Source organism: Haemaphysalis longicornis, unplaced genomic scaffold (assembly GCF_048455015.1).
Source record: "Haemaphysalis longicornis isolate Haplotype H1 unplaced genomic scaffold, Haemaphysalis longicornis Haplotype H1 scaffold_4, whole genome shotgun sequence".
Lineage (NCBI taxonomy): Eukaryota > Metazoa > Arthropoda > Arachnida > Ixodida > Ixodidae > Haemaphysalis > Haemaphysalis longicornis.
This window is the reverse complement of record NW_027526361.1, coordinates 1,170,539-1,197,056: the sequence shown is the minus strand read 5'-3', so window position 1 is coordinate 1,197,056 and position 26,518 is coordinate 1,170,539.

Below are 26,518 nucleotides of genomic sequence, written 5' to 3'. Positions count from 1 at the left end.
CGACGAAGGCGTTATGGCAAATCGGGTTGAAGTTCTGTAACTGTGTAGTAGTGCCAAATATGAATCGCGCATTAATGCTAAGTGCACTTGTTAGACATCCGGAAACCTTCACAAATAATTTATGACTGGAAAAGCTAACCGTTCTCCAAACCTAACCTCACTAGTGAATAGCTGGTGTCATTTTCTGGTAGTTCTCACTTTTAAATGCAGTTGGATTGCAAAGATGACCACATCATTTGATACTTGACTTTCTGGGGGCCATTTGATCAAAAAATCTAATGGTAATGCAGCGTAACCACAACTCACATCATTTTTTGTCTAGCGCAGCAGCCACGGCACATACATACATACTGCTCATACATACATACTGAAAAAATACATACTGCTCAACCCTCAAAAAAAAAAACACCGTTAGAAATCTCAGTGTAGCCAGAGCAGCATAATTAGAATTGATTTTAGAACTACGGTGCCTAGACTAACCAGTGGGATGCGTTAGGTGCAAGAGAAATGACAACATGGATATCGGCAATATACAGCATTGATCATCGGTGATCACTGCTTTATATTGCCAATTTTGGGATGTTTTAGTTGTTTCTCGTGCAATCCGGTGGTTAGTCTAGGCACTGCACCTTTAAAATTGGTTTATTTTCCCGCTTAGGCAACCTTGAGATTATCGGCAGTTTTTTGCAAGCTGAGGTGTGTATGTTTTCTCAGATGGGAGCGTGGCTGCTGCGCTTGACAAAAGAGCATGCGGCTTGTGGTCATGCTGCATTACCATTAACTTTTCCTGATCAAAAGTCTCCCAGCAAGTCGAATACCAAATCATGTTGTCCGCTTTGCAATCCGACGGCGGTGACAGATGATAATTACATGGGAATGACTCCAGCTTTCCACTACTGAGCTGTGGTTCAGAGAAAGGGTTGTTTTATTTTGCGCAAGCTTACTCTTTAAGGCTCTCGCTAGTGTATCAAGTGCACCTGGCATTTTCAGCCACTTTCCAGCAGTTTCCATTCTGTTTTTGTGTTGCAAACTTTATATTTCGTTCTACTACGCAGTTACCCATCTTCAAGCCGATTTGCCATAGCACCCCCGTCGCCCTCTACTATTCCTCGAAAAAAGAATGCAATTCGTGATATCGCTTCACCGATGCCCTACTTTTGCGATAACAGCTCCAGCTGAAAGTCAAAAAATAACACCAAGTCATCGGATATCAGTTCATCCAAGGAGAGATTTGCAATCAGCCTTGAACACTGCCAGCTGTTCACTGGCCAGTTTTGTTAGTACGAGGGTATTTTTGGAGGTGTAGTGTTGCTTCTTACTGGAACTGTCTATTCTGACAGTCTTCAAAAGGTTTGACATAGTGTCTTTTTGAAAATGTTAGGCAGCACTGCAATGTAAAAGGCCCATAAAGCTGAACTCTTTTCGTCGTGCAAAAGCTTGCTGGGCACAACCCTAGTGCATCGCAACTTATTCCTGCAAGCAGGGCTAGCATACCGAGTCAGGAGATGACAATAAACCACAAGTGAAAGTTCTGGTAGATCATTGATCATCAGAATGTCAATAAAAAAGTACCACTGAGTTTGGTTTTCAATTACAAGCGAACTTCTTTGCATCTCTTGCTTGCCCTGAATCTGGTGCTGATGTAGTCATTAATAAGATGTGTTTACAACACGTAGGGACTACGTTGGGCCTCTAATAATATCAAACCATTTCAGAGAACCATCCAAAATTGTGTATTTTGGAATGAATGTTGGGCTTCACCATGAGACGCGGCACCACGCGTGCAAGCACCACGCGGGCACCACGCAGACAAATTAATTTGCAGTACTGAATTTTTTCTTCGACAGGCTTTCGAAATGTGAACCTTTAAAATGTATATTCAAAATTTTTTCCACTCCTGGTGGTTTGTTATACATAACTTTTTTTCATTTTTCCTTACGTTGAGAAAAATTTTATTTTGATTTTTTTGCAATTATTATTTATGCAAACATTATACAACTGGTGTTAGAAAGGGCGTTGAATCATCCACATTTTTTGCCACTGCACTATGTGCCTAACTAACAAAATTAGCAAAAAAATGTTTTCTTAGAGCTCTAAAACCTGGTCAATTTTTTGCGGTAACAAAATAGTTGAGATCAACTCTTGTGTCAGCTTTACTGCATCACTCAATTTGTGCATAAAAGTCCCTCTAGTGCATGAGAAACTTGAGAACAAGTTCGACATCCAAAGTAAATAAATTGGTATAGGGAAACTAATTATTGTGGCCTGTCCCATCAAGGCTGTAGTGTCAGCTTTACTGCATCACTCAATTTGGGCATAAAAGTCCCTCTAGTGCATGAGAAACTTGAGAACAAGTTCGACATCCAAAGTAAATAAATTGGTATAGGGAAACTAATTATTGTGGCATGTCCCATCAAGGCTGTCGTGTCAGCTTTACTGCATCGCTCAAAATTTGTGCAGAAAAGGCCATCCAGTGCATCAGAATCTTCGGAACAAGTTTTGTGCAAAATCGAATGATATGAGAAGTAAAAAAAAATAGGGGTACGGAAACTAAATACGTTGACATTAATTCAAGTACACAAGTGGTTTAAAATTTTATATTATACAGCGCACACCCTGCACACGCCATCGCAAACATACACTCAACAGGCAACACCACCACTACAGCCACCATACGCACCACATCTATTGACACTGCAGAGGAGGCGGCCATTGCACTCACCATTGCACACACGCCTGCTCCGCACATCACCATCCTGACTTATTCCCATTCCGCCATCGGTCGCATCACCAACCTCTCCCTTTCCATCCTCACCCAACGACCCACACTACCGGACATCCGTCTCGTATGGATCCCAGGGCATTTGTCTCTTCCCGGCAATGAGGTGGCTCACGCCACTGCCCGCGCCTTAACCTACCGGGCATTGCCGGAGGGGATGAACCACCCACCACCCCCAGACCCTCCTACCCTCCAGCCTTTACCCCCCACCTACGCCGATATACTCTCCCACTACCGTCAGCCCCGCCGCTACAACCCATCACCTCACCCCTCCCTTCCCATCGCGGACGCTCGGATCTGGCGGCGCCTACAAACCAACACTTTCTATAACCACTAACATCTCCACCACATATCTCCGATCACCTACTCCCTAAACTGCACACACTGCAACTCCCCATTGACAACACTCCACTTGTTGTGCCAGTGCCCTGCTATCCCTTCACCCCCCACCCACCCAACCTACGAGCAGTGGGATTGCGTGCTGCGCAACGGCCAGCTCAAGGACCGGGCTGGGCTGGTCGAACGGGCTAGGTCAGCGGCCGTGGCACGTGGCCTATCGGACTAGGAGGGCCGCCCTTGCCCGTCTTCTTTAACACCCTCTTTACCCTCACCCAATTTTCAGAAATAAATGTATACTCTCTCTCTCTCTCTCTCTCTCTCTGCCGAAGCGAGAAAACCTGCGTGCCTGCGGGTAAGCCAGGACGCGCATGCGCGCCGTGTCAGTATCGACAGCAGGCGCCGAGCCTCCAGAATGGGCAGCAGCAGTTTTCGCCACGCGCTCCTGTGGACCGGAATATTGTGTTCCTGCCTGTATTTGTGTGGTTCAAGAGCACGACAAGGGAATGATAACGCGATGAGGACTGATAACGCGATGCGCGCGAAGCTTAGGAGGCCTCCAGCTTGTATACCTAAAGAATTTCTTCAAAACCTTGCCGAAATGTTACCCATGTAGGAGTGGTTCCCATAATCAAAACAGCCGGGTCCGTCACATTTTTTCTTCTTACTCCTGACTGTCACATAGATGAGGAGTTACAGGGGAGTTCTCACAGTCGGAAAACTGTGTTGCTGCAAGGAAGGACACCCTAGTGCCCACGGCGAGGGCTTGAACTTGGGTTGGGAGGCGGATTGATTGATTGATTGAACTTGGTTGGGGGGCGGAACAAATGTTCATGTTAAGTTTTGAATGACTCAGAGTGGTGGTAGACGGCATGTGCGACCAAACAAAACAAAGCTTCTTTGCTCTTTTACCACACACCCACCGTGGTGGCTCAGTGGCTAGGGCGTTGCGCTGCTGAGCACGAGGTCGCGGGTTCGATTCCCGGCCGCGGCGGCCGCTTTTCTGATGGAGGCGAAAAGCAAAAATGCCCGTGTGTACGAGATTTCGGCGCACGTTAAAGATCCCCAGGTGGTCAAAATTAATCCGGAGCCCTCCACTACGGCGTGCCTCATCGCCTGCGTTGCGTCGGCGCGTTAAACCCTACAATCAATTAATCTTTTAATCAATTAAAATTAAATCAATTAGAATTAATTCAATTCTAATAAATCAATTAAAATTAATTAATCAATTAATCTTAACACTTAACAATGCGCGTTCAAGACTGACCGGGAGGATTTCACCGCCACGTGGCTTTCCCCGTAACGTTCCGAGCCTGCGGTCAAGAACACGAGAACTCGCGGGGCAGGCATGAGAACTTAGTAACGTCAACGCATTTGCTTCTGTCGAAATTGCTCTGCAATAAGGCTTCGACGCGTAACAAGGGCTCAAAGGAGGAACGCCCACATACGCTTTTCGGGTCCCATGGTGGACACTCGGTAAGGGGTTTGCTTTAAACGGAGGCACCTTCGGGGAAAACTCTCGGGTGTTGCACACACGCACTGAATGCACCGATTTACTCGCGCGGTCAACAGACTCGCAGTCCTTGCACGTTTCAGGTAAGCAAGAGCATCGGCACAGCGCGCTGCAGGGAGAGCGAATGTGCGCTCCGACGGCGTCGCACTCTCCTCACTTCGCAGCAGCCATTTCGGCGGGTTCTGCCAAGGCCTGCATTTTAAATCAAGCTTTGCAGTTTTTGGTACGTCATACTCGTTGTTCTTGTTTTTCGTATCTTAATCGCTTTAAAGGCTGGGTCGAAATGCAATTACTGCAAGTAAAAGACACCTAACAGAGAAACCAAGTTTCTTTAGCGGATAAACGGAATTTGATAGGAGGATAGAAGTCTTATGCTTGCTCCGTGATAGAATTCAAGCAAGTGTCACAAGAACGCTTCGCACGAAGTGCTTGGCACGGAAAGATATGCTTTGATCGGTGTTATAATAAAGCGAAGGAGGCGTGAAAATCCCACCCTTGAACGACAGCCTATTTTACAAGGTTCTTACGAGCGACGATGCTCTGAGCGAGGTCGCGTCGTTGTGATCAAAGATGACAACATTAGTTAGTTTCCCTAAAGCAGGGCCGCTAACGTACATGGGCAGCCGCACCTTGCTGCGGTCTAGGTTACAAAGGCGAGAGCGCAAGCGAACACACACACAAGAAAAAACTAATAAGATGGCGTCATTTGCTTTCGGTGGATCGCAGCTAGAGCAGTTACAGAAGTGGCAAGCTGCCGCCGAAAATAATCTCGTTGCCGTCGAGGCCGCCCGCACTGCAGCGCTGCAGCCTTCGTTATACAACAGCGTTCCGCGCCGCCATTCAGTGCCGCCGCCGGCGGCCGGTGCTTGACGAAGCCAGTCCGCGCTCCCGATAGCGGAGCCAGCTACTGAGGCTGAGTACTGCGTTTCCTTTGCTCTGCAGACGCCCTATGTTGGCACACGTGTCCCGCATTAGGTCGCTTTTTCTTGGAGAAAGCTTTTTGAGGTGCCGCCTCACGCTCGACGAGTCCCCCGGAGTTGCGACGTCGGAGCCGAGAAAGACGCCACAAATGAGGCCGTCGGTTCATTCCTTTAGCCTCGCTCAAAAGACGGCTGCATCGAGGCCAGTATTGGCGCTGCAGGCTCAGCGGGAAGCAACATTGGGCCAAAAACGTCTTTATCCACGGACTTTCCTCTTGGTGCCATTATACGTTTTCATTATTTCACGCTCCTTAGCCGTTGCAGGCCTACTATAGTCGTTCGTATTCCCAGCAATTTTGTGTTCCCGCAAGCCGTGACTATATTGAGCCATAGCGCAAAAATTAACTCGGCGTACCAACGAGTTGAGAAAGCGTGAAGGTACGGCACATGATAACGAGACTGCCGTGAGGTTTCGTCATTTTTTGCGACGTCTGAAAGAAAGCGTTTTGCACGTCAAACACAGCGTTGCGAGCAACAGCGTTGACACGCGTCTGCCCTTTGAAAAGATGCACACTATCAAGATGCACGAGCGTGCCATAAAATATGATGTAGGTAGCGCTTTCCTCTGTATGATATACGTGTGCGAAAGGTGAACTTAAGAGTAAATCTACAAAACTTATTATGTTGCGGGTACAGTCGGCGCAGCTCCGACTGAGTGCAATCTTTCCAGCCTCGGTACAGTGTACGGGAAGGTCCAGGCGGGTCGTGCGGGAGAAAAACCCATGGAGAGCGCGGGTCCCCTTAGCGATGAAAATGTTGTAAGATTGTAAGGATACAATACTTTTTCTTTCCTCTATGTGTTCCCCAAAGAACTCCTGCTGCAGCCAGCACCACCTATAAGATTTAAATGAAAATAAACTATTATTAGACGGGTTCTATAAAACTTTACACCATGAAATAAAGAAATAGACTGATTAGGGCAATAAATATGGATTAATTTAACAAACAAAACTTGTGAAACCAACTGGCAAGCAGCGGACGCCAGGGGCGCAGCTTACAACAAGGGTTCCTCGGCACAAATTTTCATCGCAAAAGGGACCTCCTGATGAGCCCCGAACGACACACCTCTTCCTTCTAGCCTCGGCGACTCCTCACGATGATAAGCATGCTTGTTCGCCAAGGCGTGCACTGCCCTCGAAGAATGATCTCTACCGCGCATTATCAACAACGCATGGTCGAACCGCGTCGTCGTGAACCGGGAACCGTTATTTGTTTGTTTTTTCGGTTCAGTTTATTAAGCCCTCCGGATTCTCGGCCTGCAAGTCCAACAAGATGGCCACGCCACCATCACACAACTCCAAACAACAATTTCGCAACTTGTAGGCCTCATCCGCCGCGCCACCCACCACCGACGCGGCCTGAATAAGCAAGATAACATGCGCCTTGTACAAGCACTCCTAACTACTCGACCCACATACAGTACCCTATGTCTCGCCACGAAACCACCAGAACAAACCAATGCGGCAGCATCTGCTCTGCAGGCTTTTATCTTTCGGCGCGAGTGTTTCCGGAACCGTCGATTTAATCCAGAACATTGTAGATCAAAAAAGATTATTTTGGGCTAGTGACGTTAGGGAGACACGGTCTGCTTATCTGAATGAGATAGCCCGTGCCGCATAAAATAAAGAATGGAAGACGCCCTTCGCATAAGACACAGATAATATAGCCGGGCGTGGCCGGGCAGTAAAAACAAACAATAAGTAAACAAACCCATACATGGTTCGCGGCAATATATACATCAAACATGCAGCCGTTATTGCCAGTGCTATTCGGCTACTTGAAGGTGCTTTATAGCGTTAAATGAGGTGAGTGTCATTTTTGTTGATGCAGGAATAAAGAAATCAGAGTCGAGAAAAAATCCGCCGCGATCGGAAGCGGGAACCGAACACACGACCTCCGCATAACGCGTGTGGTGGGCTGCCAATTTCGCTGTCCCGGCGGCGGAGGGCTTATATTTAGGGAGGTAGAGAGACCTAAGGCCCCTGTATTTTTGCCAAGAGACCAAAGGTCCCTGTATTGAAAAACACAGGGACCTTTGAGAGACCGGTCAACTAGCGCCACCCCTCGACAAACGCGGGAGACGCGGAGCGTCTTTCGTTATTCCAGCGGCTCGCCACGTGAAACGAGGTCAAATGTCAGTGTCAGCCAATGGCATTTCGCTACTGCTGGAGCAGGAACCCTCGTAATGCGTCGTGCAGAACATAAATATATGGCACGGGGGATTCCGTAAGACCAGACATCAAAGATGCAGTTCTTGTACTTGAAGGTGCTTTATAGCGCTGAATGAGGTGACTGACATTATTGTATTATACAGGAATAAAGGAAAGCATAATATATATATATATATATATATATATATATATATATATATATATATATATATATATATATATATATATATATATATATATATATATATATATATATATATATATATATATATATATATTGTAACGTGGGGGAAGGACACAGATGAGACGAACTGTGCGATGGGGTGAAGCGATCTATTCACATTATGTACAGTGCGGCCATGACCGAGCTCGCGCAATGTTCGCGCCAGGCACTTCGTCGTCGTCGTCGTCGTCGTCGTCGTCGTAGGTTCAAGGAGCTGTCAGGCATTGTCCACCTTAGTCCCGTAACATCACCCCCCGGTTCTAGGACGACCGACCCGGTCGTGGCCGAAGCAACGCGAGGATTGCGATGAGGATGAGCGATGCGATGACAAGGTACAGTGAATATGTGCCTGCCGCCACTGATGATGATGCACGTGATGATTCCTGACCCCGCAAAAGCGATGCCTTGAAGACAGAAGCGGACCGGCGGAGAAACTCAAACCACGTCGGACGAGAGGGCCGGGGACGCGGCTTCTGTTCTTTTGGTCTCGGCATGTAGCGGCTCGTCTTCATCGGCTGGTCACGGGCTGGAGTCACGGGGCGGGGGACGTGGGGGACGATGGGTTTCGGCACCAGGCTCGCTAGACGGTCCCTTCATTGTAGCAGAGTTCCCTACTGAAGAATCGATGCACCAGAATAAGATATTCCGAAAAGCGTCAACGAATACGAGAAAATTGGCAAGCAACGACCCTGTTGTATCCTCCGTTCCTTGTTCCGAAACGGAGGATACAACCGGGTCGTTGCTTGTCAATTTTCTCGGTTTGGTGACGCTTTTCGGTAGATCCTATTCTGGTGCATCGATTCTTCAGTAGGGAACTCTGCTCCAATGAAGGGACTGTCTAGTGAGCCTTTCGGCAGTCGGGCTGTCAGTGGGTAGCTGTTTTCTACTGATTTAAAGTGGTTCTTCAACGCAGCTGTTGGGAGTACAGTACTGGAATTTGTTCTAAAGGGCACCTTTGTGATTTTCCACGCGTCTAAGTCGGGTAGTGGATGGTCTGGTTGTGGGGATGCCCACTTGTCTCTCTCCGTGGTGTTTTGCTCGGAATTCGGCAGCAGCACGGAATCGCTGCTCGTCATCCGTCCTTTTTGGGTCTTGACTCCGACACTTTTAAGGTCGCAGAAATGACGAAAAAGTTGAGAGACCACTTCATCTTCAACAGACGATAGAAGGACAACAGCACTGGCACACTGAATGATGTCGGCTGCAGCACACGATGGGCCTTGCACAGTCTATCCTAATTTGGTCTCTACAGCCTTCAGCTTTCCATGCACAGGTTTTACAGTACCCGTTACCAGCTCCCAGTAATAGTCCGAGCCAATGAGGACCGCAATCTGCCTGTCCTTCGCTGCTTGTACAGAGAGAGGCTGCGTATTCAGGTGCATCTCATTCATAGCCGTTAAAACTTTCTCTCCTGGTAGGGGAATTTTTTCGCTGCATATCGCCTCCACTTCCAGCGCTTCGATACTAATCGGGCGTATGTTGTCTGCAGCGAAAAGGAGGACTCGCACCTTCTTCATCGTTTTCCGCGTATTTTGATCTCCGAACACGCCTACGGTCAAGGTTTCCTCTCCCAGCGGTTTGCAACCGAATTTTTCAGAAGCACTGGCAGTAATGAAGCTCCGCTGGCTTCCCCCATCGAACAGGACTCGGTAGCGCCCTGACGTTTTCATGCCTCCTATTTTGGCTATGAGAGTCTGCAGCAGCACGACTAAGCCCGGTTGTTTGGAGACCAAGTTGACAGGGGTTGAGGTAACGTTGCCGTCGTCGTTCTTAGTACTGTCTGAGGCGCACACGGATGTTGCATGCCTCCTGAAGCACTTCCCACATTAAGGCTGGCTTCTGCACTGTTTAGCCATGTGGCCCTTCTTGAGACAACGGAAGAATCAACCTGTTTTGGCGAGAATCTCCTTTTTGGACGAAAGGCTCAGTTGTTCGGCATTACAGTCTTCGGCAGAGTGCGTTCAAGAGTGGCAAAACAAACACTGCTGTAGCCTGCTCGCTGTGCCTTGCAAAGCTGAGGTCGTTGCAACGTCATGCAGAAAGCTGCGTTTTCGTCCATCTTCTGAGGTTCGATGAATTTTTTGTGTGGTGTGTTCATAAAGAGCCTCCCGACACGTGAGCTGATGATCGAAGAAATCCAAGAGCAGTTGAAGCTCCTGGTCCGGAGAGGTCATTCGACCGGAGGGGTCGCCATGTGGGTTCAATGAAGCGCCATCTGGGGAAAATGGCGTCTTGCGCCCCTCATGGAACCGCAGGACCATGTCTGTCGGTAGTACCCTTAAAAGGATTTCACGCAGCATGGTGCAGTAGGTCGTGGAGCTCGTTCCAAGCGCCTTGAGGCTTCGGATATGAACCTGGACCCGATCGTAAAGGTGCCTCAGTTGTCGCATGTCGGATGACGACGACACCGGCTTCAGGTCCAGGAGGTCTCGCATATGATCTTGCACAATGATGCGGTCATCTCCAAAGCGCTTCTTCAATATCTCGATGGCTTCCTTGTAGCACTCTTCCGTCGCTTGCAGTCCGGATATGGCCGATGCAGCTGCTCCAGTTACGACGCTGCTGAAGTAGTTGAACTTGTCAGCCGTGCTGAGCTCGTCGTTGCTGTGGACGGCCGCCGAAAACTGCGTCCAGAATCACTGCCACGATCTGCGGTTCCCGTCAAATTTGATGAGCTCTAGCTGCGGAAGCTTGCATTTGCCACTCGGTGATGGGTGGACTGCCGTCGGGCGTGGCGTTGTGGACCGACATTCTGGCAGCTTGAGACGAAGATTCGCGGTGGTGCTGACAACCTTGTCGCGGTATTCCCCAGCATATAACGTCTCGCTGTCCACTAGATCATCTGCCGCCTCATCAAAGATCGACTCGTCCAACTTCTCTATCTAGCCATAAAATGCGCCGATTCGCTCGAGCAGCACACTCACCGCTCCTGCCGTCGCCTCTCAATTTCCCCTTAGGTGGTCTTTCGCTTCCGCTAGAAGGCCATCCAGTTGCGCCCGTAGGCTGCGGCGTCGTCGAAGCTGTCGTTCCATTCGGTCGCACGCAGCTGGGAACTCGCCCAGATCGCAGGCGCCGCGTCTTTTTCTGGGCTTTCGCGGCTACGTGCGTCGATGGGCTTGGCGTCGTCTAGAAGTCCCGGGTTTCGGCACCATGTGTTGGACCTCTGGGTCCTCCAGCTGCGGCGCGATGCTCAGAAAGCGGAGCGACACGTCGTGATACGATGAGGCTTTAATGGAATCTGGAAGAAGCGGGCGCGAGCCGGCGCAGCCACATGAGCATGCGGACCGACCGACTCGTGCGGACCGACCCGGAGCTTATGGAATTACCCTGCCGATTGACTACCACTAGGGCCATGGCATTGTGACCAGGATAATCGGCGTGTCCACATAAACCACGCCCTCCAAATTGGCGTAACGTTTGTGTAGGGCTTTCGCCCTTGCCTGTCTGCGCTCCAGGTTGTGTACAGGGTGCATGTTTTTCGGGATTGGTGGAATGTGAATTTGTTCCCTCACTTCAGGAGCCAGGAGTACCTTGTGTGTGCCGGTGCGAGGGTACGTGATCCCTGCCGAAGGTACGTGAGAATCTGCCGACCCGTCTGGCTGTAACTAAGCCGCTCCCGTTGAGCTAGCCTTTGCGCCTCTATTAGTTCACTAAGGGTGTTGTGAAGCCCCAGTGCCTCGAAACGTTCTGTCGAAGCAGTCATCGGGATTCCTAGGACCTGCTTGTAGGTCCGTCTAATGAGGGCGTCAATTTTTAGTTCTTCGTTTTTTTTTAGGTGTAGGAAAGGGGTGACGTACGTTATCCTACTGAGGACGAAGGCTTCAACTAATCGCACGAGATTGCGCTCCTTCATACCGTGATGTCGGTTAGTTATTCGGGATATGAGTCGGGTAGTCTGATGGATGCTTTTTTCTAGTGTGAGGAGGGTCTCCGAGTTATGCCCATTGGCCTGTATTCGGAGACCGAGAACCCGTATACTAGACACTGTAGGTATGGGTTGCGTTCCATTCGCGAAGATCTTCACAGCCGGAGGGTTTGGTTCTGTACGTCTTCCCCTAGCAGTAGGCCTGTATAGCAACAGTTATGATTTTTGCGAGGAGCAGCTGAGGCCCCGGGGACCTACGTACCGCTCGACCGCCTCAATGCCCTGTTGCAAGATTTTCTGAATGTGCCATTCACTGCCTCCGCTGACCCAAAGCGTCACATCGTCCGCATAGAGGCTGTGTTGCAGACCATGCATCCGTTCTAGTATTTCGGGAAGCCCCATCATGGCTACGTTAAAGAGAAATGGGGACAGGACTGAACCCTGTGGAGTCCCCCTGCTCCCAAGCTCGATCACATGTGAGTGGAGTCCCCCCACGGCCAGTGTAGCTGTGCGTTCACAGAGAAAGTTACTGACGTAGTTGTATACGCGTTTACCAAGGACAAGCTGGCCCAGGTTGTCGAGGATTGCCGAGTTCTTAACGTTGTCAAATGCCTTAGTTAAATCTAATCCTAATATGGCTCTGGTATCTAACGTGGAACAGCGTTCCCCATAGATGACGTCATGTTTGAGACGGAGCATGATGTCCTGTGTTGAGAGTTTTGGGCGGAACCCGATCATGGAGTGGGGAAAGAGACCATTTTCTTCCATGTAGTTGGTGATTCGATTTAGGACAACGTGTTCCAATAGTTTCCCTAGGCATGAAGTGAGGGAAATTGGTCTAAGGTTCTCGATCGGTAGTTTTTTGCCTGGCTTAGGTATCATGACAACCTTGGCTGTTTTCTACTGAGCCGGTAGTCACCCAGCCTCCCAGCATACGTTCATGTATCGTATGAGGGCTTCAACGGACTCGTCATCTAGGTTTCTCAGCATTTTATTTGTAATACCGTCCGGTCCAGGAGCAGAGCGAGTGCGCCGTGCCAAGATAGCACCCCTAACTTCACTTACAGTGATGGGTTGGTCAAGGAGAGCATTGTCATTACCCACGTAGGGAGGAAGTGTCTCGCGGGTGCAGTCGCCAATGTATATGTCCTGAATGGCTTTCAGAAGTCCCGTGTCTGTTCTCTGAAATTTGTGGAGAAGTATGCTGAGGTTGTGTCTTTGTGTAGTTTTATTATTTTCAGGGTCAATGAGACAGCGCAGAGTGTTCCAGGTTTTTTGGAAGACCTATTTCGTAGTCCATGCGATCGCATGTGCTATGCCAATTTTGACGTGTTAGTTTTTGGGCGTACGTTTCTATATCGCGGTTGAGGGCCGCTGGTCGTCGCCGAAGGTTTCGGTCACGTTTTTGCTTTTGGAGTCGTGTGTGCAAGCTGTGTTTAGCTTCCCACTATGTAGCAACTTTGCGTCGGCCTGTTGGAGCTCAGCTTCTTCCGGTACAACCCTAATGGCCCGTTTAGCGTCTTCGCGAAGTTGTTCTGCCCAGCTCTCAATGTTGGTAATGTCGGCCCCAGAAGTACCATCCTCCACGCTTACTGGGTCTCGTTGTTCGGCTCTAAGCGTGCGGAGTGCATCCCAGTCGATTAGATGAAGTTTTTTCCTGGACTTTCCTTTGGCTACCTCTGATTCGACCCCAATAGCGACGATGTAGTGGTCGCTGCCAAGGTTTTCCTGAGTGTTTAGCCAGGTTGCTTCCCTACGCATGTTTTTTGCAAAGGTCAAGCCAGGGGTCGTGTCCCCACTGACACTGTTCCCAATACGGGTGGGCTGCTGCGGATCATTCAGCATACTGAGACCCTCTCTTTGCGCATCAAGCCAGAGATTGCGTCCCTTTATTGTGTCCCGCTTGTAGCCCCATTCCGTATGGTGCGCGTTAAAATCTCCGATAATAAGCAACGAGCTCCCTCTCGCTATCTCGGCAGTTTTTCGAAGTAATTCACTGAATTTATGAGTATTTCTTGGGGAACTATAAACATTGAATATAAACGCGCTCTGGGCCTTGTGTTTCTGGTTTTGGATTATTTCTACAAGGACGTGAGCCGCGGACGCAGCGTTTACCCCGGTCTCGTGCCGCAGTACAGGGAGGTTTCGCCTAATCAGGGTGGTGACTGCGGTTTTTTGTTTATTTGCTACGCCAGAGGCGTCATCTTCTAGGTCACTGAACGATTTGTAGTTAGACAAGCGAGCAAAAACGCCTGTCTCTTGCAGACAGACGACATCGGGTGTTTCGTCCGAATTTTTGTTTTTGATAAACTGTTATTGGTGAACTCGTTTTCTTTTGAATCCTCGACAATTCCATTGCCACACTTTCAAAGTGTTGGCTTTGCTTTTTCGGTTGGATGAGCTAATCGACATCGTTCGCACTTTTGGGGCTGTCCGCCGTCGGGGGGCGGGAGTAGGGTTTAATGGACTTGTGGGACCCGGTCCCACTTCCCGTCCAGCTTGTGGGACTCCATTTTCTAGCACTGTTACTCGGGCTTTGAGGCTGGCAATTTGGGCATCGGTGTTTTCGCCGAACTTATCCAGCATAGCTCCGAACTTGGCACTGAGGGTTTCCGTTAGTGTCTGGGTGAGGGTTGCTCCGAAATGGCGGAGCATGTCGTCATCAAAGTGTTTTACCAAGTTCGTGGCTGCGGCCTGACTAGGGCTGTCAGAGTTTATCGCCTGGGCTTTACGTTTCGAAGGAGGGGAATCCTGCTGCGAAGTCTCCATCTCTACGGCAGAGTCACACGCATGAGGCGTTTGGGAGTAGGCAGCAGTGAGCTGCGCTGCCTGGCTGACCGGGCCCGTCGTTTGGGCACCGGGACGTGTGCTACTCAGATCTGCAGAACTGCTTTTTGTTTCTTGAAATTGAGCGAGTTTGGCTTTCAGCAATGCATTTTCAGCCATTAGCACTTCGAGCATCTGCTTGATTTTCGCTGTCTCGGAAGAATGATCAGACTGCTCGGATTTTAAGGTATTCAGTGAGGGAGCACTACGTTTCTGATTATGTTTGCTTTGGGAGACCGTATTTGCCAGCTCACCTTGTTTAGTGGAGAATGGCCGGTTGCTTGACGTCCGTTTCGCGACGTGGATCGCGACTGTCGTCCTTGGTTGTTGGGCCCCAGGCGGCTGGGGGTCCTCCGCCGTGATGTGGATCGGGAGCGGTGTCGGCTGCTGGAGGAGTCACTGCAGTATCCTGCCCCACAGTTTTCGTCCCGTCGGCTGTGATGCTGACGGTGCGGCAGCTCAAGGAAAGAGTCATCGTAGCCGCATTGATCAGCTGCGGCCCCGTTCTTGAGTATGGACGACGAAGTAGAGTTGAAGAGCTGCTGTTGTCGGGGACGGTCGGGTTTCTGGTCTTCATGCATTTGCTGCTGTTGCCTTTTCTCCCATTTTGGCTTCTTTAGAAGGTATGGGGTTTGGAAACGCAGGCGGCACTCCTTATCTCCAGTAGGATGATCGCGGCCACACAGTGCACACTTAGGTTCACAATGGTGTTGGTCCGTCGGGGCTTCGGTGCCGCAGATTTTGCATACTTTGTTGTCAGGGGCTGGGCAAACGTATGATCGATGCCCAAGCCGGCCACAGCTGCCACATAGTTCGTACTTCTTCTTATGAATGAAGCAACGGTATTCCTCACCTCTATAGTAGACATAGTGGGGTACCTTTGAGCCGTCGAAGACGATGAGGACCGACTTAGTACGGCCCATGCGTCTCGCCTGGAGAATGGTGGGATTTTTCTTGTAGAGTAGGCTGCGGGAGATGTCTTCGGCGCCGTCATATTCGGGGATGTTGAGGATGACCCCTTTGACGGTGTCCTCCGGCGGCGCTGCGTAAGCGCTGACTTTGTAGGTGTTGTCTCCGAAGCGGAGCTCTTGTATGGCCGTGTACTTTCTGGCCCGTGCCATACTTGGAGTACTGGCGACAATGACATTCTTTACGGTGTTCGTGCTAACTATATCGTCCGCTGCCTCGTCGTAACTCATTCCTGTGGCCCGTAGGACTACGTCACGAAGGCCGGCTTGGCTTATTTTTGTGATATCCAGCGCTTCTAGAAGCCGCAGCACGATTTGAATGTCCTCGCTAGGTAGCGGCGGCTGGCGGGGCAGGCGCTGCAACCGTCGGGCTTGCGTATTCAGGCGCGGCGTCTTGCTGCTTGGTTGGGAGCATAGAGTTTCATACTAATATACACTAGAGGGGACACTGGCGCTAGTGTCTATGCGAGCCGTTGATCGTCTGCTTCAACCCCCATGAGGGCGGCCATGCCAGATAGACGTGTGATTTTCGAACTTGGCTTGACTATGCCGACATCTTGACTTGACTCGAAATACCTTTTTTTAAATTGAAAAGCTGCAACTAATGTTTATTACTGTATAAATTATTAGTCGCATAAACAACTTGTACTATATGTTAAGTTTTAATTAAGGTTTAGAAGTACTCTTTTATAAGAGGGGAAGTGATTTGTGAACGGCATACGCGGCTGAGTTTAGCGGAGCCGGCGATTCGGCGGCAAAGCGTATTTTCTTTCGTTGTTTTTTTTTTTTCATGCGAGTCGACGGTGGCATGTGTTTGCTGAAGGGCCGCTGTACAGCGTTAAATTTCGTTCTGGAAGACTACGAGTAGCGGAGCGACGCGTCATATAACCCCAAGTAAGTATACACGGTTGTTGTTCATTTCCACTCATTAGTGTAACTGTTGTCGCCTTAGCTGACTTGCGGTCGGCATGCTGACAAAATCGTGAAAGGACGCTGAGTAACAGCTGATCGTTTGCTTTGGTGCCTTAAACAAGCCATAACGGCCAACTCGACCACGGAACTCGACCATATCACCTCTGTTCGTCGCTAACACGTAGACGATGTTTTATTGACCGGATGGTTAATCGGGTTCTTTGTTGTACTGTTAGTGTATTCTTGATGTCTAATTGACGCACTGTAGAGCTGTTTCTGTGAGCAAATGTTAATTTTATAAGTTGAGAGCGACAAACGTAGGAAACAGGGTATCTTATCAGGCCACACAGCGAAAAAATTCTCCTACTTCATTCGTGTTAACCTTCCAGAAGGCAGCCTCGTCTTGCTAAGAGCGGCAGGCATGCAGGGCGTTCTGGAGCAGTGGGCTGCATTTTACGGGAGTTCCTAATTTTGTGAAAATTGCATTGTAGAATATTTCTATTAGATGACCAATAACGCGCACTGATATATCTAAGCACCGTGTGTGTACGCCCACAAGTACCAATCATCACCTGTCTAAGCGAGGTCTCACGCCCAGATATAACCAGGTACGCGTGTGAAATTGAAGGCACCCTATTTTTTCCAGTGCCTCCATACAAGCGTGCCGAAGCCCAGGAACAGTTTGTAATTACGTGCGAAGGTGTCAAACAGCGTAAATGTTGCTGATCAGATGGTGCTTGCCTAAATAGCAACTAAATAGTGCCTCTGGGGTACCATTTCCATAATACACAAGCTGCCTTCATGCATTTGTTGTTCCGTAGCTGTTCCACAATAAGTTCAAAAAATTTACTCATTTTGTATGGTTGTTCAGTCTTGAATAATCCAACTGCTAAAGTCATGTCTTGTTAAAGCACGACCTTTGAAAACATTGTTTGCTTCCTGTGAGTTCATTATATGTGTCTTCTCTTTGGTTTAAGTAATGACTTCAGTGTCAAAACGGCAGCGCGCAGCTGATCGTAACTGTGTGTTTTTATAAGAAAGCCAGAGTCATTGAATATGTTATGTTGCTGGAACCCTTTTTGTAAATAAGCATGTTAGAGTGCTGGATTTTAAGAGTACATACTTGTGCTCTAAATATCTGTACAAAAGCCTTGCAAAATCTTCAATGATGCCATCCATTTCGATACAGGTCCCAGCTGTGTCAGCAGTGCAAGGAGCAGACCAGCAAGCAACACAAGAAGCTGCACCAGGCATGAAACCAGTTTCCAAGTCAGGATCATTGGATGGATCATCAGCAGCGCAAGACAAGGCAGGCATGCCGCCAAGCTGCCAAAAACACAAAAATTCTAGCAAGCGACACTGTTCAAAAAGCAAAAGGGCTTGGGGAGAGGTTGATTGCAGCCTACGATATGTGAATAGGAAAAACAATCCTGTACACTCAGCTGCACAATAAAGAGAAAAACAAGTGGTGAGGAAAGTGCCTTGTAGTGCATGGAAGATGTTCTTTGAATCATGCTTGTTAGGCACTCAAGATTCAAACTAATTTTCTCGGGTGCAAGAAAATTAGTTGTTCGAAACCATCCATTGTATGCATAAATGTGACTTATAACAGTGGCTTCATTTGCGATAGCCTTGGCACAGCATGAAACCAACTTCATTTAACTACTATGAGCAGCCATTTGAAGACTTGTGTACGTGCTTATTGAACTGAAAGAATGAAGTGGAAGTATTCTGCGTGGTATTTTAGCCCACTGTGTTCCAAAGTGGTATTCACTTGAGGGACCCTGCTAAGGAGGACTGTGCGTGGTGCCAATGACTGTGAGAGAGCTGGCGCGTCCTCACTGCCCATGTAAATCTCCATTGAAGCCAGGTTCTATTGTGCACCTTTCACAAACTTTTTGTGGCGCCGCCACCTCCTCTAGCAACATATCCATGAAGGTGTGACGTAGGGGATCAGCTTTCACCACATGAATGTCAGTTAAAACTTACATTATACGTTGTGGCTGCAGTGTTTTGTTTATGCACCTGTGATGTCTGCCCAAACAATGGATTGAAAAGTTTTAAGCTGCCCTTTCCCATTTTGCACTGTAATACGGCTCAAAAGGTTCTGATCAATGGGGTAGAAGGCTGCCTCACCTACTTCTGGCGGTTATCAAGTTGCAGATTGTATCCACCCACTGCTGTTCACTGTGGCTGTATATTGTCATGCCGAGTGTACGTGGTTTTAAGACCCTTGTTTTCTTCGCTGATCAGATATTGTTGCCCTGCTTCTACTGTGCTGGCAGATGCTGATCGAAACACTGCTGCTCTACAGCTATAGGCTTTTTTAGGGTTCCTTTCATGCAATCTTTTTACCATAACCTAACGTCGCATTTGTTCGCCACTTACAGTAACCATTTTGTTGATTCCTGCATAAAGCAGCCTGCGTACATCAGTATGCTGGTTGTGAAAATGGCAATGCTGGTAGGTAGCTACAAACTAAATCCTGGTACCAATATGTTCACAGTGGCTCTTGGATGGGACAATGCGACATGCTTATGCCTTCACTCCTTTTCACTGCATAGTTTGCATGTTTGCTGTTCACCAGCCTTCAAAATTTCAAAACAACTTCCTCAAGGTAAGCTTGCACTCTTGCTTTTGTTGTATTAAGCAATGCTGGCTCTTGGATGGGACAATAAATACATTGATGCGACATGTTTATGCCTTCACTCATTTTCACTGCATAGTTTGCATGTTTGCTGTTTACCAGCCTTCAAAAGTTCAAAACAACTTCCTCAAGGTAAGCTTGCACTCTTGCTTTTGATGTGTTAAGCAATGCTGTGCTTTTTTTATTAGTGTTACAGAGTATGACTGTGGTGAGGGCTTTTTTATAAATGAGTGAAACTGAATTCTGCACTTTCCTGTTGGCACAATAAATTCACACAGCAGTCGCCAAATTTTTCTGCGTGCTCAATATGCCTGTCTCCAGGCGCTGAGCCAGGGTTCCACTAACGCAAACAGTTGCTACAGCAACACCTGCCACTGGATGGGGAACACTGTGACCAATGTAAACTCACAGCGACTTCATTGAATAGCAAGCATGCATGCCGGTGATCGCCTCATCTTACAGGCATACGGCTTCACCAGTACATAGGCCTAGCTATGTAAGCCATAGTTTATGGCCCAAAAGTACTGGTAGGCCCCAGGCAATCATTTGGCCACGTTCTGTTGCAATAGGTAAAGCCATTCTACCGTTGCAGAGGTACATTTTCTTCTCCTGTCTGATACTGCACTGCATATACAGAGTATTCATTTCAATACATTGTTTTTACCTTCAGCTTCAACCACCCCATATGCGTCCATGGTTACGGGCGGTCACAGCGATTGCGCGTGAGCCTTGGTTACGCCGGTGAATACACGCAGCTGATTAGCAACGGAAATGGACTGTGTCGGCTGTGTTGTGCTTGCGGGAACAGCCTATCAGACGACGGTTGCACTGGCGGGATCGTCCTATGCAAGCGGCCAACCCTCACTTGTTTCGCCGCTTTCTCCTACGATAAGGTGCCGACCCACCCGCTGGTGGACACTCCCGCCACATTAAAAAAAAATCACCGGCTGTGCACACATACTTACTGCTGATAAAAGATTTTTATTTGTCTTCGGCGCTACCGTCCTCGTGTTATAATCGCAAGCGTAGTCATGAACGTGACTAGGATAGAACGCAGTACCCGGCGCGGAGTGCTTCCCGTATCCATTCATTCCAGCCGTGCAGTATTTGCGCACTGCAGCCGCTGGAATCGAACGCCAACAGCAATTATGCCCCGGAATGACCCACCGATGCTTTCGACGCGGAAACCGAAACTGACGGAGCAGAAAAGTACGAAGCCTAGTACATATAACAATCGTGAAACCTCAAGTTAAGCCAAGTTCGAAAATCACGAGTCTACGTCACACAATCAGCTCTATGGGGGTTGAACGATTGCAGCGCCAGTGTCCCCTCTAGTTTCGTTAGTATGAAACTCTATGGTTGGGAGTCATTGGTGGGCTTGCCGGGGCAGACACCCTAAGTTAGGCCTAGCGTGGCTAGGGCGCGGGCGCTCCGTCTCCGGTGACTCGTAAGCCACCCAGCCTCTTCCTTCTGGCGAGATCGACTCACCGTCCACCTCGATTCGTTGCATTTTGCAGCTCCGAGCGAAGGGGGAAGGCGCCAAGAGCCGCAAGGAGTGCCGAGGGCGGAGTTCGAAGGGGTAGGCTTAGGCCAGGTCGGCCCCGCCTGTGAAGGGGTTCCCGTCCACTGCAAGCCGGACGAGGTCCAGACTCCCAAACAGCGAAGTCCACCGAAAGCGATGTTCGGTGGGCACTTGATGCCGTGGTTATTTCCAAGGAATTGTAGGAAATTGCGCCACAAGAGCCGCGGAAAGTCAGCGACGTGCAACACGTCCATTCAGCTCGGCCACAATTTTTTTCGTTAGCGCTGTGCTCAATCAAACTCAGACTCAAAAAGCTCGTCTGTTTTGAAAATCACTCATACTCACTCATCACATACTCATTTGCCATCGTACTCACTTGTACTCAAACTCATTTGTCCTCACGAGTATTCGTACTCAATCTGTGTTCATGAGTACTCAATCTGTAATCATGAGTACTCAATCGGTACTCATGAGTACTCAATTTGTATTACTCACGAATACTCAACTCAATGCGCAATACCCCCAGGCACAATTAAGTGTCCGCGTAGATTGACTTCCGTTTGTATGTCCGCTTATTCGCAGTCAGACCTGAACTTGACAGCGTTTACGGTGTTGCGTTAGTCGCGTCGCTTCCGTCGAAGATCGTGTTCCTGTAGCTTGTTGCGTGCTTGATGCATGTGGTAGCGTAGACGGCAGTTTTGTCCGCTGGCGAGCTGCGGTGTACGGGGATGGCATAGTTCGGCGCGTCGAGGACGTTGCTTCGATTGAGTTGTGCGTTGCGTATGGTGCGGCAGCTGATTGGCTTTTCATTTAGCGTGCGGTGGCGTGGTGTTGTCGTAGGGTGGCGTGGCGGATCGGTCAAAATCGTTGGGGCTCCATGCTCGCTTTCGCCGTGGTTGCTTCGAAAGTGAAACCGTTGTGGTGGGGAAGCAGGCGTAGTTCGACTCGTCCGTTCGGCCCACATTCCTTGGCGTAGTAAGCGTCACTACTCCCGATGAAGTTCGTGCCACGCTCCTTACCCTTAAGAATACTCCAGCTGGTTTAGATAACGTGTGTGCATATCATCTAAAACTTGTTGCTCATTGTGTTTCTCTTCCTCTCTCCATCATTATCAACAAGATTTTTGCTCTCGGCATTTTTCCAAGCTTTCTTAAACGTGCTAAAATTATTCCTGTTTTTAAGAAAGGAGACAAGCACCTAATATCTAACTACCGGCCTATTTCTATCCTTTCTTCTCTTAGTAAAGTAATCGAAAAGTTGTTTGCTAATCGACTAAATAACTATCTAACTAAATTCAACATTCTTAGGCCCTGTCAATTTGGTTTTCGTTCTGGAAGTTGACTAATCTTGCACTTTTGTCTTGAACTGATTTTATTAAAAAATCGTTCGACTTAGGTATGTTTGTTGGATCTGTTTTTTTTTTATTTTACTAAAGCTTTTGATACTATTAATCATGATATTCTGTTTCACAAACTTGAATCCTATGGATTCACCGGACCAGCTTTAAATTTCCTAAAGAATTTTCTTATTAACAGGGAAGGTAGTGTTTGGGTTAATAATGCGTATTCTATGACTAAAACGATTAATCAAGGTGTGCCGCAAGGTTCTATTTTAGGTCCTTTATTGTTTATTATCTATATTAATGACCTTGCTGATTCCATTAATGCCTCACACTGTGTTCTATATGCTGACGACACCACAGTATCTTCGGCTGATAAATCTTTGTCCAATATTACGTCTAACCTAAATATTGGTTTGGCTAAAGTAACTAATTGGTGCCTCATTAACCACCTACTAATCAATCCATCAAAAACTAAATTTATGATTTTTAGACCACCCCAGAAGCGCCTGTCATATATTCCAACCATTTCTCTCTGTTCGAGTACCATAACCCCATGTGACAGCGTCCTTTTTCTTGGAGTGTTCATCGACTCGCATCTGAAATTTCATAAACACATTGATCACCTTAGAAATAAGACTGCTTTTGGCATTCGAGCTCTGATAAAATCCCGCCCATTTTTTTCACGCCAAGCCCTTATGTCTCTCTATTTTGCCTTCGTTCATAGTCATATCACATATGGTATTGTTGCATGGGGTAGCACTTATGATCATCATCTGGCACCATTACAACATATTCAAAATCAGGCTCTTCGTATCATTACTAACAGCTCATTTCGTGCTAACGCCTGTGTTTTGCTTCAACAGAATAATGTCTTATCGGTCAAAAATTTATTCTATTACAACATAGCCACGTTTTTGTTTCAGCTGCGTGTTAATAATTTATCGTACCAATTTATTGACAGGCAACTATTACAAAATAACAACTCCACCAGATTTGCAGCCAACGAAAATTATTTATTACCCATAGTCCATACTGACTATGGTCAGATGACATCCGCTTTTTCAGCTATCTCATTCTGGAATAGTCTTTCGGTAGAACTAAAATCTTCATCATCATTCTTTTCCTTCAAACACTTGCTAAAAACGTTTTTGTTGAATCGATGAATGTATTGTTTTTATTATCTGTATTGCTATGTTACTGTTCATTTCGTTGCCCAAGTTTTTTTAGTTCAGCTTGATTGTAGTTGTAATGCAAGTGTATACTTAATGTGTTTTTTTGTTGTCAACCTTTTTAGCTTTTTTCTTTGTTTGAATTAATATTGTGATAGCAATATGCTACGTGTATTTTTTTGCATTTTTGTTTAACCGGTTTCGTCACATTTTCTTACTCTACTTTAGCGCTGCCTAAGCTGTGTTCATTGCGTTTAGTTACTGTTCTTTTTTTATTTTGCTGCTTTCTGTGTATTCTTCATTTTGTATTAATTATTCAAGGGTCCCGTTGCAGTCTATTGACTATGGGACCCTTGTCTGTATACTAATCTGTATGTATTTATCACCGTTTGGAATAATAAACAACAATTCAACAATTCAATTCAACTTCATCGGTAGGGTGTTCGATGCCGTCGTCTGGATCGGGCTCATTCGTTGGCGCGCGTTCTTGCCGTGTCCGTGTCGTTGCTCAAGCTCTCCTCTTTTGTCCATCGTTTCGAGAATGCTTAAATCGCTATCTCTCCAGTACAAGCAGGCTTAAAAGCGTTCCGTTCGTCCCGAGTCCGCTTGCTCGCGGTTGCGTCCTCTTGTACGAAATGGGGTTTTTGTCGTGTGAGTCTCCATCGGAGCAGCGGGTGCCGGTGATCTTCCACGTTCCGGCTCGGACGTGCCGCAAGCGCTGGTCGTGTTGTTGCTCGTTTACGGACCTACCTGCACGAGTGTAAATAATGTCGTTCGTTCGCTAGACTCGGGTTGGAGCAGCGGGTGCCGGAGAGCTCATACGTTCCGGTAGGTTTGAACCGCGTGCGTTGGGTTATTTGTTGCTTGTGGCAAGGTTGATTTCTGCGGTTGGGACATTCGCTGGCAAAGTACGGATAGCAGCACCGGGAGCGGAGGATGTCGCAAATATCGGTTTCCTGCGTGTGTGCTGGCTTGGTCGCGTTCCGTGCGCTTTGCATTTCGTTCGCCGTGGTCAGCTCCACGGGTCCAAGTTGGATGTCGTGCGTCACCTCTGGTGCGTTTCGTGCGCTGTGCGTCTCGTTTTAAATGCAGAGCATTTCAGTAACTCACGATGTCACCCGCGTTGACGTCCGTAGTCCGCACCGTCGTTGTCCCTACTATATAAAAAAAATACTATCCGGCGCCAGGTTTCGATCCCTCGACCCTGCGGGCGGAACACAATGTACATGGTGCTCTACCCACTGCGCCACAAAGCCGACACAGAATGGGACGCTACGTGCGCGCTTTATATCGTTGACTCATTCAAATTACTGCTGACGAGCGCTCTCTCGTTAGCAGTTGCCACAAGTGCAGCAACATTAACGTAACGTAAACTACTTAACGTCGTGCGCCCCCCGAAATGCTCTGCATTTGATCGTGCCCCTCGCGAGGGGGATGTTTCACTGCGTCCTCCTACTGGCCAGTACACTCGTCGCCATCTGTCGGATGTTGTGCGAACCCTTTGCGGCTGATGGCGCGCGATTTGAAACGACATTTTACTTTGGCCTGGTGGCTGAATCGAGTCAAAGACAGACAGACAGACAGACAGACAGACAGACAGACAGACAGACAGACAGACAGACAGACCAAAATTTCTGGGTTTAAGTAGCCCAAGAAAGACTATTTCAATATCGGGAAATCGCTGGATTGCAAAAGCTACAGATTACGCGACTCGTTATGCCATCACGCGACCGCTCCCGAAATGCCGCGCCACGGACGTTGCCGACTTTCTCCTACACGACGTGATCCTGCATCACGGTGCACCCCGACAGCTACTTACGGATCGTGGCCGCTCCTTCATTTCTTGCGTCATCGACCATCTTCTTCGATCTTGTTCTGTTAAACACAAAATGACCACCGCCTGCCATCCCCAAACCAATGGACTTACAGAAAGGCTGAACAGGACGCTCACCGATATGATATCAATGTATGTATCACCCGATCCCCATGACTAGGACGCTCCGCTCCCTTACGTGACATTCGCTTGCAATTCTTCGCGGCACGATACTGCCGGTTACTCGCCGTTTGACCTTTTATTAGGCTGAGAGCCGAGATTGCCTATGCACACCCTGTTTACCGAATAAACTGCACCATCCACTGAGTACGCACGCGGTGTAATAGCAAAAGCTGATGCGGCCCGCCAAGTCGCTCGTGCAAGGCTTTCTGCATCGCAGGCTGTCCAAAAGACCCGCCACGATCACCACCACCGTCCGGCCCACTTCTCTCCTGATGCTCTTGCCTTGGTGTGGTACCCTTCACAGCGTGTTGGCCTCTGAGGAGCTTCTCTCTCGATACGCTGGCCGTTATCGCATCGTTCGCCAAGTTACTGACGTGAGATACGATGTAGTTCCTCTTGAGACCCCACCTTCACGTGCGCACCTGGCGGCTGATATCGGCCACATCGTCCGCTTCAAGCCATACTGCACTCGAGACCCTGCTGCACTCGCTCTCCCTGAATGTAGCTGATGATGAACATGTTCTTTGACGATGGTTGACGATGAACATGCTATTTCTTGGCGTTTTGCACACGTACGTTCGGCGCTTGCACCAATTTGTCCTATATTTGAGGGCGTACGACCTTGAATAAATTAGTAGTAGGTTAGTTGCACTCGTCCTGTTGTCTCCTCTTTGTGTCGTCGTTCCGCGCAATCCTCATGGCGTTTGAAGTATAAGACCAACTAGCCCGTCAACAAATCTTGCTGAAGTACGTATAGCTGTAAATGTGTGTTGCGAACATCGTTTCCTACATTGACTTGTAGTGCAATTATTTATTGTATTGCCCTGTGGAATACAAAAATATTTGGTCGAGTGGTTTGCAGCATCAGGCGTATTGTTTTGCAATACGCAGGTTCGAGTTCCCGATTGCGCATTTTTTTTAAATAATTGTTTTATTTGTTCTTGGGTAAAGTTTTCTATTTCCTGGGAAACTCCCCTAACATTGGTGTGCGGTCATTCGCCACGTATGGTGCGTTCCGTGCGCCGTGCGTCTCGGTCGTCGGGGCCTATCCACCAATCCGGATACGATGTCGTTGGCTGCGCGGTACCGGGGCCGGGACAGCACGTGCGGAAAATGTACGTACAGGCCCCGTTGCGTTCCGCGCTTTCAGCGTTTCGTTCCTGGCTTTTTCTTAGATAACCACAGGGCGCGTTCCTCTCGATCTCTGAAGCGAACAATGATAGCTGGAATCTTATCTTGCTTCGCCTTGACCCTGTGTATCGCTTCGAC